Here is a 14258-nt window from a genome sequence, read left to right on the forward strand (position 1 = left end):
CAACATACTATATCTATTAAACAATATTAGAAATACAATTAAAATATTCCTGTAATTTCTTTTATTTAATTATATTATTAAATATAATTATTTTATTATGTATTATAATTTAATAAATGCAATAGAACTATAATATTATTCTAATCTGTAAACGTTTAAAAGGTTTAACATTAAATACGGAAAAAAATATAAACATGTTAGGGAACCGTTTCTCTGTACTCGCTCACAATATTGTCCGGCATTCGGTACAGTTCGGTATATAATGTTAAGGGCTAGTAAATATAAACATGTTAGGGAACCGTTTCTCTGTACTCGCTCACAATATTGTCCGGCATTCGGTACAGTTCGGTATATAATGTTAAGGGCTAGTAAATATAAACATGTTAGGGAACCGTTTCTCTGTACTCGCTCACAATATTGTCCGGCATTCGGTACAGTTCGGTATATAATGTTAAGGGCTAGTAAATATAAACATGTTAGGGAACCGTTTCTCTGTACTCGCTCACAATATTGTCCGGCATTCGGTACAGTTCGGTATATAATGTTAAGGGCTAGTAAATATAAACATGTTAGGGAACCGTTTCTCTGTACTCGCTCACAATATTGTCCGGCATTCGGTACAGTTCGGTATATAATGTTAAGGGCTAGTAAATATAAACATGTTAGGGAACCGTTTCTCTGTACTCGCTCACAATATTGTCCGGCATTCGGTACAGTTCGGTATATAATGTTAAGGGCTAGTAAATATAAACATGTTAGGGAACCGTTTCTCTGTACTCGCTCACAATATTGTCCGGCATTCGGTACAGTTCGGTATATAATGTTAAGGGCTAGTAAATATAAACATGTTAGGGAACCGTTTCTCTGTACTCGCTCACAATGTTGTCCGGCATTCGGTACAGTTCGGTATATAATGTTAAGGGCTAGTAAATATAAACATGTTAGGGAACCGTTTCTCTGTACTCGCTCACAATGTTGTCCGGCATTCGGTACAGTTCGGTATATATTGTTAAGGGCTAGTAAATATAAACATGTTAGGGAACCGTTTCTCTGTACTCGCTCACAATGTTGTCCGGCATTCGGTACAGTTCGGTATATAATGTTAAGGGATAGTAAATACTACACATAATGAGGTGTTATATATATTTAAGACTAACCTTAAACTGTGGTTTAAATAAATATCTGTACAATCAATAATAATAATTACGTAAAAATCGTATTTATGCAAAATAAAATAAATATTGTGTACTCTGTAGTAATACCAGGATAACAGTTAATTCTCGAGATGTCGTGCTGACAGATACGAACGAACATCATACAGAAAAGAAATGTCACATCCTCTGGCAGGAAAAATAGAAACTGTGTCAGCTCAGACGTCGACAGGCTAGCTATCATTCGATAGGCTTCAATGTGCTCTGCCAAACTTCATGTTTAGAGCATCATAGAACTCATTCTTGTGTATGTAGAAATTTCATGGAAAATTTAGTGTCTACGGATGATCTTTCCCGAGTTATTTTCCCGTACGATACATTCACATTGTTATTCTTTGAGTTAGGTTTCATAGCGGTGTTAAAATAATAAAAGTTCCGGTGAGCAAGGATGGTACGAGTACAACTCAGGGGCGCTGAAATAAAATCTTGTCACCGACATTTATCATTGACTTTCCACTCTGTTATTGTTGTACGCAGCTTGTTGAAAAAGTTATTTATTCTGCTAATGTTTTCGCTGCATCATGGTCACCCACAAAAGCAATGTAAATATTTGTTAATGCTCAGCTAAATTCCATGAAAATATCACATACATAATTACATCATAATCGAACTCATTGTTGCCTATATAGAAATGAAGCTTTAGTTTTAGTAGAATTTAAAGTCTGTAATTTAGTTAGGTTTGGAGATATCTTGCGGACATATATATATATATATATATATATATATATATATATATATATATATATATATACAATATATATATATATATATATATATATATATATATATATATTCATTAATAATAGATTTCCTTTAATAGAAAAATTTTTTTTGAAATTAGGATATCCAACGAAATGATACGACCAAACCATTTCAAGAATTTCAACCATTTATTTATACTAGTACTAGCAGTTACCCGCGTCTTCACACGCAATTTAGTAGGGCCTAGTATTTACTTGTGTATGAGCACTTGTGGTTCGAATTAATTATATTTCCGACGCCAATGTTAAGTTTGTCGATCTAGAAATTTATTAGCCATTTCAATTTACTTCGGTCTTGGTATTTTTGTTCATTTTTTATTTTTCCTTGTTTTCTTATCAAGAAAATATATACTCACACACGAATGAAACCTGTCTAAAAATGAATTATCTTGCCAAATTTAAACACAGAACTAGTGTAATAATAGGTCTCCTATACACAAACATTTTAATTTATTACAAGAATGTGTGAGAGTGAGGGGGAGAGTGGGAGGAAAGAGTGAGTGAGTAAGTGAGTGAGTGAGTGAGTGAGAGGGAGAGAGAGAGAGAGAGAGAGAGAGAGAGAGAGAGAGAGATGTGTATATATATATATATATTTACTTATATATTTGTCTTTTATAAATAATACTTAATATTATAAAAAATATTTTAAATCAGATGTATTGCTACTATCAAACTTACTTTATGCTTTCACTCTTGAAATCCAAACAAATGGGAAATAGTCGTTTAATTTGGTTAACATATGGTGGTGCTGTCATAATACAATAATAGCTGTAAAGAACAGTTGATTAGATTTAACAGTCCTAGTAATAATTCATATCTCGCAGCTTTAGGGACCAAGATGGGATGTTTAACTGTTTTCAAAACCAGTGAAGTGTACCCCGGAGGGATGCTCGAAATAGGAACAGGCATATTATATTCATCCCAGGAACCTACCTGTTCCAGAATGTCCATGTAAATTCTCAATCGAATCGGTTGACCAGTTCGTGCCTTATAATAAAACAAACAAAGGAACTTTCACATTTATAATATTATTAGGATTAGGATATATGTATAATATTAGATTATTTTGTATATACTATATATTTTGTATATTGTATTTAAAATTGCGTTGAATGAAGACACCTGCATTAATGTATTTTTGTACGCTATTAAAACACCGGTATATTATTAAACAGTGACAGACTTGGAGGGATGTATGGAAGATATACAGACTACAACACTCTGGTCCTAATTACACTCCTGACTCAGTTAGGGAACAACGGCTGTGGAATGAGCCCTTTGACATGCTGCTTAGGTCGGCATAAATTATCGCCATGATCCAGCTCTCTGATTCATCTTACCAGCAGCCCTTTGTCGGTGGGTGGCAAGTGCAGCAAATCAGTGTAAGATCGCTTGTCGCCTTCGGTAACGTAATCTAGTCACACTTAGTCTGATCGTGATAAAACACGAATACACCTTTTTGGCGCACATTGTGTTTAATGTGCGCCAGTAATTGTTGGTTACTACACAATCTTTGGATAGTCATGTTCTATTTGAATAATAAACCCAATCACAGGATTTGCTTTGTTGTCAACAGCTGTGAAAACCAATTGGAAGTAGTAAATTGTGGATAATTTCACATTCTTGTCTGTTTATATAGCAAGTCTCTTTAGAGTACAGCTTGGTTCTTTGGTACTTTATTATCTGCTTCTGACTCCAATGTTCCATAGTGTTTCATTGTATCGAATTATCTTTTACGAGAATTTTGGTTTTAAAAACCATTGACCATAGTATTTATTTGTTCGTTTTGACAATTAACATTGATTTCCCGGCCGCTTAGAGTCTGTGGTATACAAAAATATCTGGTTCTTTTAGAATTATCAATTTGGCATAACATCTTTTCTAACCAATTTAATTCTCACGCATACATAAAAACAGAAGAATCATTTTAGTAGATAAAAATGTTATTTGCTCTCTTTGTTTTACACTCAGTAGTCTAACAATTTTCCTGTTTTACTCATGAATGCAAACACATATTAACTTATCTAAACACTGAGGAAACTTATCTTTCTTGAAATAAAAAACGTTAGTTTTTTTATTAAATAGTTTGGACAGGGAATCAGAATTCGTTTAGTGCAAGAAATAAAAACCACTGTAACAGATGAAAACTTCTTTTGTAGATGTAATTAAAAGTGCTTCGTCATTACTGGTTCTCCAAAATCCCCCTATCCATACGTCTGTTGAAACTTTTTAAGTATAGGACAGACACTGGTAACTAGTAACATTTAACATTGAATACTGCCGTTAAGAAATGTCTCTATTGGAAACGTAGTTTTCTAGCAAAAATGTGATTATATTGAGAGCCTCTTGAGACGACATTAAAATTGAATATTCGTATTGGGTTAGCAAAATTTAAGACTACACAGATTAAACTAGTAATAATCATACTTATTCTATCCATACCGTGATGTTTACGTTTTTTTTTCTTGTGTGTTTTTGGATTATGAGCAAGATATGTAAATAACGTCAGTAATGATAAATGTCATGTGACTTACGTCTTGACTATATCCTGTGGCTATCATCGAATTACAGTCAACAAACACAAAAACCTGAATTGAAGAGGTGAAACCCATAATTTACAATTTGATAACTTTTAATCCTACCCCTTTTCGAAGTTCTGCGTGGATGAGATAACGGGAAGGAAAGTTATTGAGCAATGCATTAGTTATCTTTCGTCTCGGTTATCTCGAAGAATGTGAAGGGGATAGTGAACAACTGGCGGCGGGTGTTACGTCGGTTATCGGACTATTAGAGGTATTATTTCTTAGAAGGTGGATTATCTCTGAGCCCTCGGGCGATAAAAGCGTCGGTAGCAGTTCGAGCACTGATAATAGATTACAGCTGCCACAGTGTGCTCGGGATCTCACGATATGGCGGACTCTACTTTTCAATATCAGGTAAAATAATTGTCAATATTTTTAAAGTTTCACCTCTCCCTTGTTACTTTAACGAATTATCTAGAGTTTTAAATAAAAACGAAATCGGAAGAAATGAGATACACACTCTATAGTTTCATATGAACTTATTAAACTTCGTCATACAGGTTTTCACTACTGCAAAGTTCGATAATAGAAGGATACAAATTTTCAAATAATAACTTTTATAATTTCACTTTGTAAACGAGGTTACATGATGCCTGGTGTTGCAAACTGATTTACAGTATTTAAATGTCATCAAATTTAATAATAAAATGCTTTCAAAATTGTTATTAAGGATTTTCTGGAAAACTTTAAACAAAATCTCCTCAATCGTAATCAAGCCATAAAATAAGTTTATTATACAAATAAGCACTTTATTTGTAATCGTTACAAAAGTAATTTTTTGTGGAGAGTTAATATTACCCGTATAATACTTATGTAGGTTTAAAAAGTTAAAAAGTAATGTAGGCTATATTTAGACCTACTCGTACATAATTGAAGTCTAGACCATTGAAACTTAGAACCTTATAATTTAATTTTGCAAAAATAGTGGGATTATAGAATATTTTCGATCATAAACTTTTTAATTATTGTTTAGATAAATTACACCACTGATTGAAGGGTTGTTGAACAAGAATTCAAATGAATTGCATCATTGGGAAAGGTACCATGTGACTGACTAGATGGTAGTTGCAAGGTTAAGGCTGTCACAGAATTGCCATGTGGTTAAGAGATATGCGCTGTCATAGACAACAACCGTGATTAAGATAAGTCCTCTCTACAAGAATACAAGTACCGTCTGCCTATTGAGATAACAGTTGCGAAAAATACTACAGTGACGTTAGAATAATATTTTAGGATGGTAAATATTAATCGGAAAAAGATATTTTAACATTTCTGTCTTGAATTGTGAAAAATATACATGATAAATATTGTTCAATTTCGGTTGCTATTTGCTTCGTAACTATTTGGTTTTCGGTTTGAAGTGCCATGTTTCACATCATAATCAAAAGTGTAAAACAAAAAATTATATTTAAAATTTCAATCAGCACTTGCATACCATTTAAAACATTTTATTTTACGACAATGCATGGTAGTACGCATATAGACCTACCAATTCAGTGTACAAAATGTTAATAATAAAATTCAAAAATAATATATTAATTTAAAAATACACCTGCTTTAAAACGGGATGAAACATTTGAAAAGTTGAAATATGTAAGTTGGAAAATGCACTATACGATTGTAAGCTATTATAATGGTTTGATAATTATAAAATAATATAGTTTTGTAGTGCATCAACCACACCTATAAACGATGTTAGAAAAATAATTGTGTGACAAAACTGACATACATTTCACTTCATAAAGTACTCTGAATATAAAAATATCTTCCGAAGCAATTATTATATTTTAGCTTCTTTTACGTTAGTTTTTCTACCCCAAATTTGTTTTACTTACTTTTAAAATGAATATTTTATTAAAACTAATGACATGGACATGGAGAAACAATGAATAAATATGGATGAGAATTTTAGTATTATTTAAAAAGACTGTTTGCCAACCTCCAATATTAATATTGACAATAAAAACATTAAACAGATGAAACGATATTGGATCTATTATTATAGTTGTATTTCTGAATATTATATTTAATACACTACTCTTACCTAGGGACTACAGAGCTCTTCCCTTGGGATTACCTTTTATTAGAACAAAAATAATTCCTGCCTTGTCCATACGGACAAGGCAGGAATTATTTTTGTATTATTATTATTATTGTATTATTTTTGTATTATTATTATTATTTTGTATTTTTTATTATTATTTCAGTATTGAAATGTCGGAAATCACTAAAAGTAGGTTTGTACATGACGTATCACGCGACGTCTTCAATTAAACATGAGTAAAATACAACAATGTAACAATGTAAGTTAAAAATAAAATAATTGTTAAAATACTATACACAAGTTCAAAAAACATTATAGGTTTAAAATAAAAAATGTGTAGCCTACGTTTAACATGAACTCAACTACTATTAAACCTGAATACAACCTTTACTTGAATATAATCTAAATTAAAACTGCAGAACTTTTATATATTTTATTGACATAATTTTCATTTCTGTATTTGACTTGCCTTAAAATATTTATTTTATAGCTGTTTTTGTAATCTTAGTTTTAGTTTGTGTGTTGTAATGCATGTTATTGTTATTTAGTTGATAAGTAGTTATTAGGCATACACCATTTGACACAAGTTAATCTGAAAAACAGTTTATGTACTAAGAAACGCTTAAGAAATAAAGGCATTTTATTTATTTAATCCTGATAACGTTTGTTTTGTTTTCACGCGTAAACTACTAAACACTCTTACAGTTCCAAGGATGGATGTAAGCTTATTCTTATTTCGAAAATCTCTCTGGGCTACGCATCTCTGGTCTTTATAGTAGCGACAAACCCCACCTTGGATTCTAAAGTTCAATAATATAAATTGAATGAGCCTGTCAACATGTAATCAACTGTTATGTATAAACATCGTTTATTATTTTCAATTTGTTTACATTTATAGCGAGTACATTCCAATATAACTAATTTCTAATAATAGTGGGAATAACTATTATTTTTTAAAGACGTTGTAAATTTGCAACAAGGCAAACTTAACATTGGCGTCGGGAATATAATTTTATTCCACTCGAACCAGCAGTGGTTATTCACGTGCAACGCTTACTATATTGCGTGCAATGGACCGGGTAACTGCTAGCGGTGCAGATAAAAGAAACAGTGTCGTCTAACTTTTATTACTCATTTAATGACTATTATGAAACCTATCTAGATTGTCTTCTCAGAGATGTGTATGTATGTAAAATTTTCTTGATCGGGAGAGAGGTAAAATCGAAACAAAAAGATACTAAGACCGGAGTTAGTTAAAATTACCATAAATATACACTTTTAACATATTTTCTTGTTCGTTGGAAGAAGCTAAACTAAACATTGGCGTCTAAAATATAATTTTTCTAATTTCTAATTCAATTGACGCGTACCATAATTGCTCAGAGAGGTGCAAAAACGAAATTGCATGCAAAATCGCGGGAAATAAAATAAAATTTACAACAAAAATAAAGCGCAAATAAATCAGGAATAAGTGTTAGACAATAGTTGAATTAAATCGCAAATTATTGATAAAATTAAATATTTAAAAATATTATAGCATAGTTTGTTTTGTATTATGCACTTTCTAATAAAAAGGGGAAAAAAATCTTCTTTATTTTATTTACGAGAAACACTCTCGACTCTTTTACATCATACGAGTAATATGTAAAATGTAATATGTAAAAGTAATATGTAAAACATCATACGAGTCATACCTATGTAAACGATGGCTATTTTGTCAAAGCATGTGCAAGAACATACATTATTAATTCAAAATATTTTATATTTGCCGGATTATTTGTTCACCGAATTTGAAAGCAGAAGGCACGGCCATGATTTTATATTGCCCGAGTGGAAACAGAACCCTTATTGTTAGTTTTGGTTATGAAAGATGTCGATTACACTATTTAAATAATAAAGTACAATTTTAAATAATAAAGTACAATTTTAAATAATACAACTAATTTTAATTAGGACCAATTTCGTACATCATAGTTAGACATTACGTTTTTGAAAAAGGATGTCAAAATAAATATCAATGTAAGGTTGATCACGCTTGTCGCTTATCACAATTGGCTATTTATTGTCGCTTATCAGTAATCTTCTGCTAACCACCTCCACTCGCGTATCTGGCACGTGGGCAGAGTCACGCGCTATGCCGACACTGGTTGCTTCTGTATCCACAAGTATTAGTCTGGCTAATATAAGTATAACTTGTGCAGTCGGTTGGCTCAACTTTAAACATTTCATAGTGTCAGGTCTTATAGCTCACATTTACTATCAGCTGATTAAGACAAAAACGAGTTTTCAAGATCAGTTTCAAGACCAGCCCGGAGGGAATTTCGAAATATAAATATAACAAGGGACCCTAAGAACTTCCATGTACAATTTCAATCAGTGCAGTAATTTTACCTCTTTGAGTAACACACAAACACACAGAGATTCACTATTAGATGTGTATGTAATAGTATGGATTACCAATTCATTTTATGAAACAAAAGCTGAATAACTCAGTTTCAGTATTATACGACATATGAGTAAATACATTTTACACTAACTCAAGTTAATTAAAAAGAAAATATACCGCCAACAATTTTCCGCTATTTATTTATATGGTTTTAAGTGTGGGATGGATTTTATTTAGTAATTTCAACAGAACAGGATAACAGTGCTGTCGAGTAAAATACTAAGAGACCCTATAGGCAATTATTTCTAAGTTGCTTAATGATGTGTATATTGAAGAACACATATTGTAATTACAGTATCAATACATAAAAATTGAACCCTAAATTTTTTTGTAATATTGTAAATTTCATGCAAGTAATAGGGCTACTACTATTGGTTAATTAAAAATGATAATATAAACAAATATAGAAAACATTTTCCACTGAATACATCTGGACCAAAAGTAGTTGTAAATCATTTTTAATTTTACATATTTTATTCCTCCTTTACTTCTTATTATTATCTTCTTTGTATTATTGAATTAAATGAATGAATTGCGGTGAAAGGAAAACAAAAGGATGTGATACTTTCACACTAGTTCTGCGACTTTTTATTTTCATTTCACATAAGGATCTAAAAGTCTCAATTTATAGGAAATAAAATATTTTACTCACCTCACAGTTGTATTCTCATTTAACAGACGCAGTTTTAAATATTAGTTCTGTAAGTATGAGTACATCGTTGCTTGGTATTAGATTAGTTTGTAATTTTATTGTTAAAATCCTGTGATGTTATAGATATTTTATAGTAATATACGTAGCGATAATTTTTATTTTTAATTATTAATACGATTTATTCCATTATAACATTTTTGATGCTTAATTATATTTATATCATGTGTTTTTAATATTATTTTCGCAATTTTTATTTTATTTATTTTTATTTTAATACAGGTTGCAGTTTTAAACAGCTATTCAATCAAAATCAATGGTGAAGTAGGCCTGTTCGAGGTAAGTTAATAAAACGACACGAAAAAACTCCAAATTGGGTTTTGTTATAAATTTCAACCCATTGTTTATTTTTCATATCAATTTATAATTCTGAATTACAATTTTAATGTATATTATGTTCACAGTGTAAAATTATTTTTGCCCTTGAGTCAATAAATTGTTACGCATTATTGTTTGTAAATATTTGACCTTTTATTGTTATTATTACATTATTTATCATATTTAAAACCAAGGAAAAGCATTTCAAAATGTTCATTACAGGCCTACATCCCACATCTTTTCAGAGCATTGTAAAAGTTTCCGATTTATAGATGTTGAGCCAACCCAAAATCAGTTTTGTTTATTGAAATGTAACAATTTCTTTCTATAAATAAATTCGCCTGCAAAATGTTACCTGAGATTACGAGCTTACATTACGTAACAGAAACCACTGTGCAGCAAAGCCAATAATATTTATTAACACTGTAACTTTAGATCACGTACGTAATAATGTCATCATAGATTTAGATATCTCGAAGATATGTACACAAAATTTATTGTTAGTCATGTATTGTAACGGTTAATTTATAAAGAAATCGTGCACGCTAATAATAAAATATGTAGTATAACTAATGTAATTTTTCAATGTTCACATCAACGTTATTAACAATTAGGCAAAACTGATACATTTTTTGTATAGAGACTATTTATTATAATTGTGTGTAAATATATAATAAGTACAGGATCTATTTGTTCGTGCATTACTAGGTCATGTTGACATTCCAAAAAAGTAATTTCCAGAGCACACATTGTAAGTAATTTGGGCCTTGGGAGACTAAACTCAGAATTAAATTATTTATTAGCTTAATTAATAAAAGTAAAAAGGTAATTTAAAATTCTGTACAGAAATTCACGTTTGAGAATCATAGAATACTGAATCTAAGGAACAACATATTTTGTACAATATGACATATGTATTATCCCATATAATATACAAATATTGCTCAGTAATAAAACAAAAACTAAAGCATAAGTGAGTCGAAGAAAATGATACATAGAAATAAAAAATCAAAGAACCCAAAAACTTAAAATTATGGAAGGTGTTTTATTTTTATTCTTTTTTATGTAAAGACACAGTGGAGAAATGCCTAAGTAACTACGGTACGATTCAAATATGTGGGTCAGGGCAATTTAAATGTTAGAAATTCAAGTATACAAAAATGCCCACATATCCATAAGCTATGTAGCTGTATGTGTGCTTCATCTTTTGAGGACTTATATACTTGCAGATACCACAACATAACGTAGTTCTACAATAAAAACTTCAAAATTTGTAGTAATCCAATCAGTACAAAATGTTTATATTCATACAACATTATTTAAAGATGAGAAATAGAATGTATTTCAGCAAGTTGGATATTTCATTCATATACACATTTATTTGAAATAATAGGAGAAGACAAATTTTAATTCAAATTGTGAAAATTGGAAATTAGTGAATTCGACTCTAAAATTCGTCAGAAACGAAACGGGCGTACGACGAAATTCCAACAGCAAGTGACAAACGAACGAAATATGTTGCTTTTGTATTTGCTAACAAGTGAAGCTTTTTCTTATTTTCCTTTTGATTTAGACTTCATGGACTATGAACTAAAACTCCTTGAAAAGGCACCACAACGTTGTAATTAAATACGTGATTGGGCCGATAGCATACTGTACACAATTAGGAATATCTAGTAAAAAGGAAAGAAATATTGAAATTTGGAATGCTACAAAACATGTTTTTCACTAGAAGCTATTTTGAACTCACCAAAATAATGAACATGATTGTAGTACCAATGAGACCAACAGCAACTATGTTGACAGGGTGACACACTCCTCGGCCCCATCAGTCAGTTGGACTTCAACAAGCCAGTTGTCTGCCAAGTGTGACTTTGTATCTATGGTATACAGGACGTTCTTCCATAACATCTGGTGAGTCAGCTTTCTTCAGGTGCTTATGTATACGATTTATATATTGCCAGGAAGAGAAATGGACACAGACTTTTGATGTGTTATTTACCCAACTGGGAGGAATGTTTAAATTCATCCGATCGTCACACGTGAGATGATTAGTTCACCTTGATTTTATATTACCAGCAACAGAATGGACACAAACAAGAAAGGAATTGCGCCAGTACCCATAATACTGACTAACACCACACTCGGGATGTTTAGTTCATCAAAAGCTTAAACTTGGGATGTTCAATTCTCTCAGCTACCACACTTAATATGTTTAATTTGCCCAATTATCACACTCGGGATGTTCCATTCAGTAACGCCGGATCGTTCGGTGTACTACCTGACCCCACTAACCTCTCAAAGCTATAATCTTCTTTATCCTAGAGGCATTTAATAAACAGTTTTGGAGAATCCTACTTGTGGTTCTCTTAACTATTTAGATATTATATTTAAACTTGAAATATGAGTGGATTAGACAGCTTCATTTCACGTCGAGTGAACTTGACGAAGTGACTAGTGTCAACATTGTAGTCATAGAACTAACCAGCTCGGTAACTGATTATCATGATAGTCGGCTACCATTTCTGGGGGATTTAAAACCCAACTAATCTATATATATATATATATATATATATATATATATATATATATATATATGTATATATATATATATATATATATAGATATATATATATATATATATATATATAATCTATATATATATATATAAATGAATGTTTGTGTGTTTGTCCTTTATGGAATCGTGAACTATTTGACCGATCATTATGAAAATTTGTATGTATATGTATTTTTCGATGGAGAAGGTTTATATTCTATGCCCATTGGTGTAATTCGCCACCAGGCAGTGCTACAAAACATAAAAGTTTTCAAAGCGCCTGCAAGTTATGAACTGCAATCATGACACAGTTACGTATAATAAGTAGCCAAAAACTATTTGAAGGCGCTAAGATGGTGTATATTTGTCCAAATAATAATAATTCCAAATAAATTATTGATTGAACTTAAAACTTGAATAGAAGACCACTTTATAGTAAAGTACATGCAAGGATACAAATATAAAAACATACACTATTGACAGATTTTCATGATCGTGGCAACAAGGGCAAATGAAATCTACATCGGTGTTGTATACATAATTCGCTTGAACCAGAAGTTCTCAACCACGGGCAAAGCTTACGATAAGCGTGCGAAGCCGCGGGAAACAGCTAGTGAATGATAAACAATTCTACTCACATATAACAAGTAGTCGTCTTTTGTTATATCAGGCTTCCCTCGAGAGTACCGAGTACTTGGTCTTATCCCCAGTTCAGCTAACATTGGATACAGGTTCCCCACCATGTCGCTTACACGATCGTGACATAATTCGTATGTGTGATTTTGATTATTTTTTTTATTTCATAGTTGCATCCTTTTAAAGATCCTAAATAGAAAATAAATTTGTCTGATCTCTTTATAGGAATTTTTGGCCAGTTCTGTAACCAGGGTCAAATTAAAAACTGCTGAAGGTTTTACGGTTTGACTATGAATGAATTCTAAATGAAATGTTACTTTTAATCGGGATTGGACACGTAACGTACATATTTTTCCTTTGTGACATGTTAGAACAACTACACAAGTGCATCAAGAGCGTGGCTACAAATTCACCCACCTAACTCTTGAATGGTTGAGTATTATCAAATATCGTTTGGTATCCTCCTCAGGATGATTATTATTATGATTATATATTATATATTGAAGATTAATTTTTTAAGTTATTTATAGATGTTAAAATTACATCCTGCTCTCCATTAACGAAAATGAGGGCAACTTCTAAATGAAACGACCCGTCGGGTGCACAAAACTAACGACACCATAAAAGTCAATTTTTAACCAATCTGTCCAAAATTGGTAACAAATATGAAATCAGGCACTATGTTGGATTGAGTCAACTTAGAGACCTCTAACTTTATCTCCGTAATTTTTCTTTTATTAAGACCTTGGAAATGAGGTGTGAAGTGAGGTGGCACACGGTGAGGCGATGAGATTTAATATTCCAAATATTTTATGTATTTCTTACAAACCCATTATTTAATAGAGTAACAATTTTTAAGTGAAGATAAAAAGGCATAATTTTAAAGATGTTGATGGAAGAATTTGAAAGTTATCGGACTTGATCTAACATAGCTTTAGACAGAATGGTCAGATATTGGATTCCTTGATGTCGTTGGTATCGTCTCTTTGTAAGT

General features: G+C 31.4%; 1 protein-coding gene across 3 annotated transcripts in view; it reads left to right on the forward strand.

The window, feature by feature from the left end:
- Positions 1-4850: 4850 nt before the first annotated feature.
- LOC124361987 (LIM homeobox transcription factor 1-alpha) overlaps positions 4851-14258 on the forward strand; it is a 58881-nt gene continuing 49473 nt past the window's right edge. For 2 of the 3 annotated variants that reach the window (XM_046816119.1, XM_046816127.1), the window contains exons 1-3: positions 4866-4908; positions 9976-10032; positions 11878-11985. The gene's annotated coding sequence lies outside the window, so the exon portion shown is untranslated. Of the gene's footprint in view, positions 4909-9975; positions 10033-11877; positions 11986-14258 lie in introns of all 3 variants that reach the window. The other variant, XM_046816109.1, reaches the window with a different exon arrangement.

The sequence above is a fragment of the Homalodisca vitripennis genome, chromosome 1 (assembly GCF_021130785.1).
Source record: "Homalodisca vitripennis isolate AUS2020 chromosome 1, UT_GWSS_2.1, whole genome shotgun sequence".
Taxonomy (NCBI): domain Eukaryota; kingdom Metazoa; phylum Arthropoda; class Insecta; order Hemiptera; family Cicadellidae; genus Homalodisca; species Homalodisca vitripennis.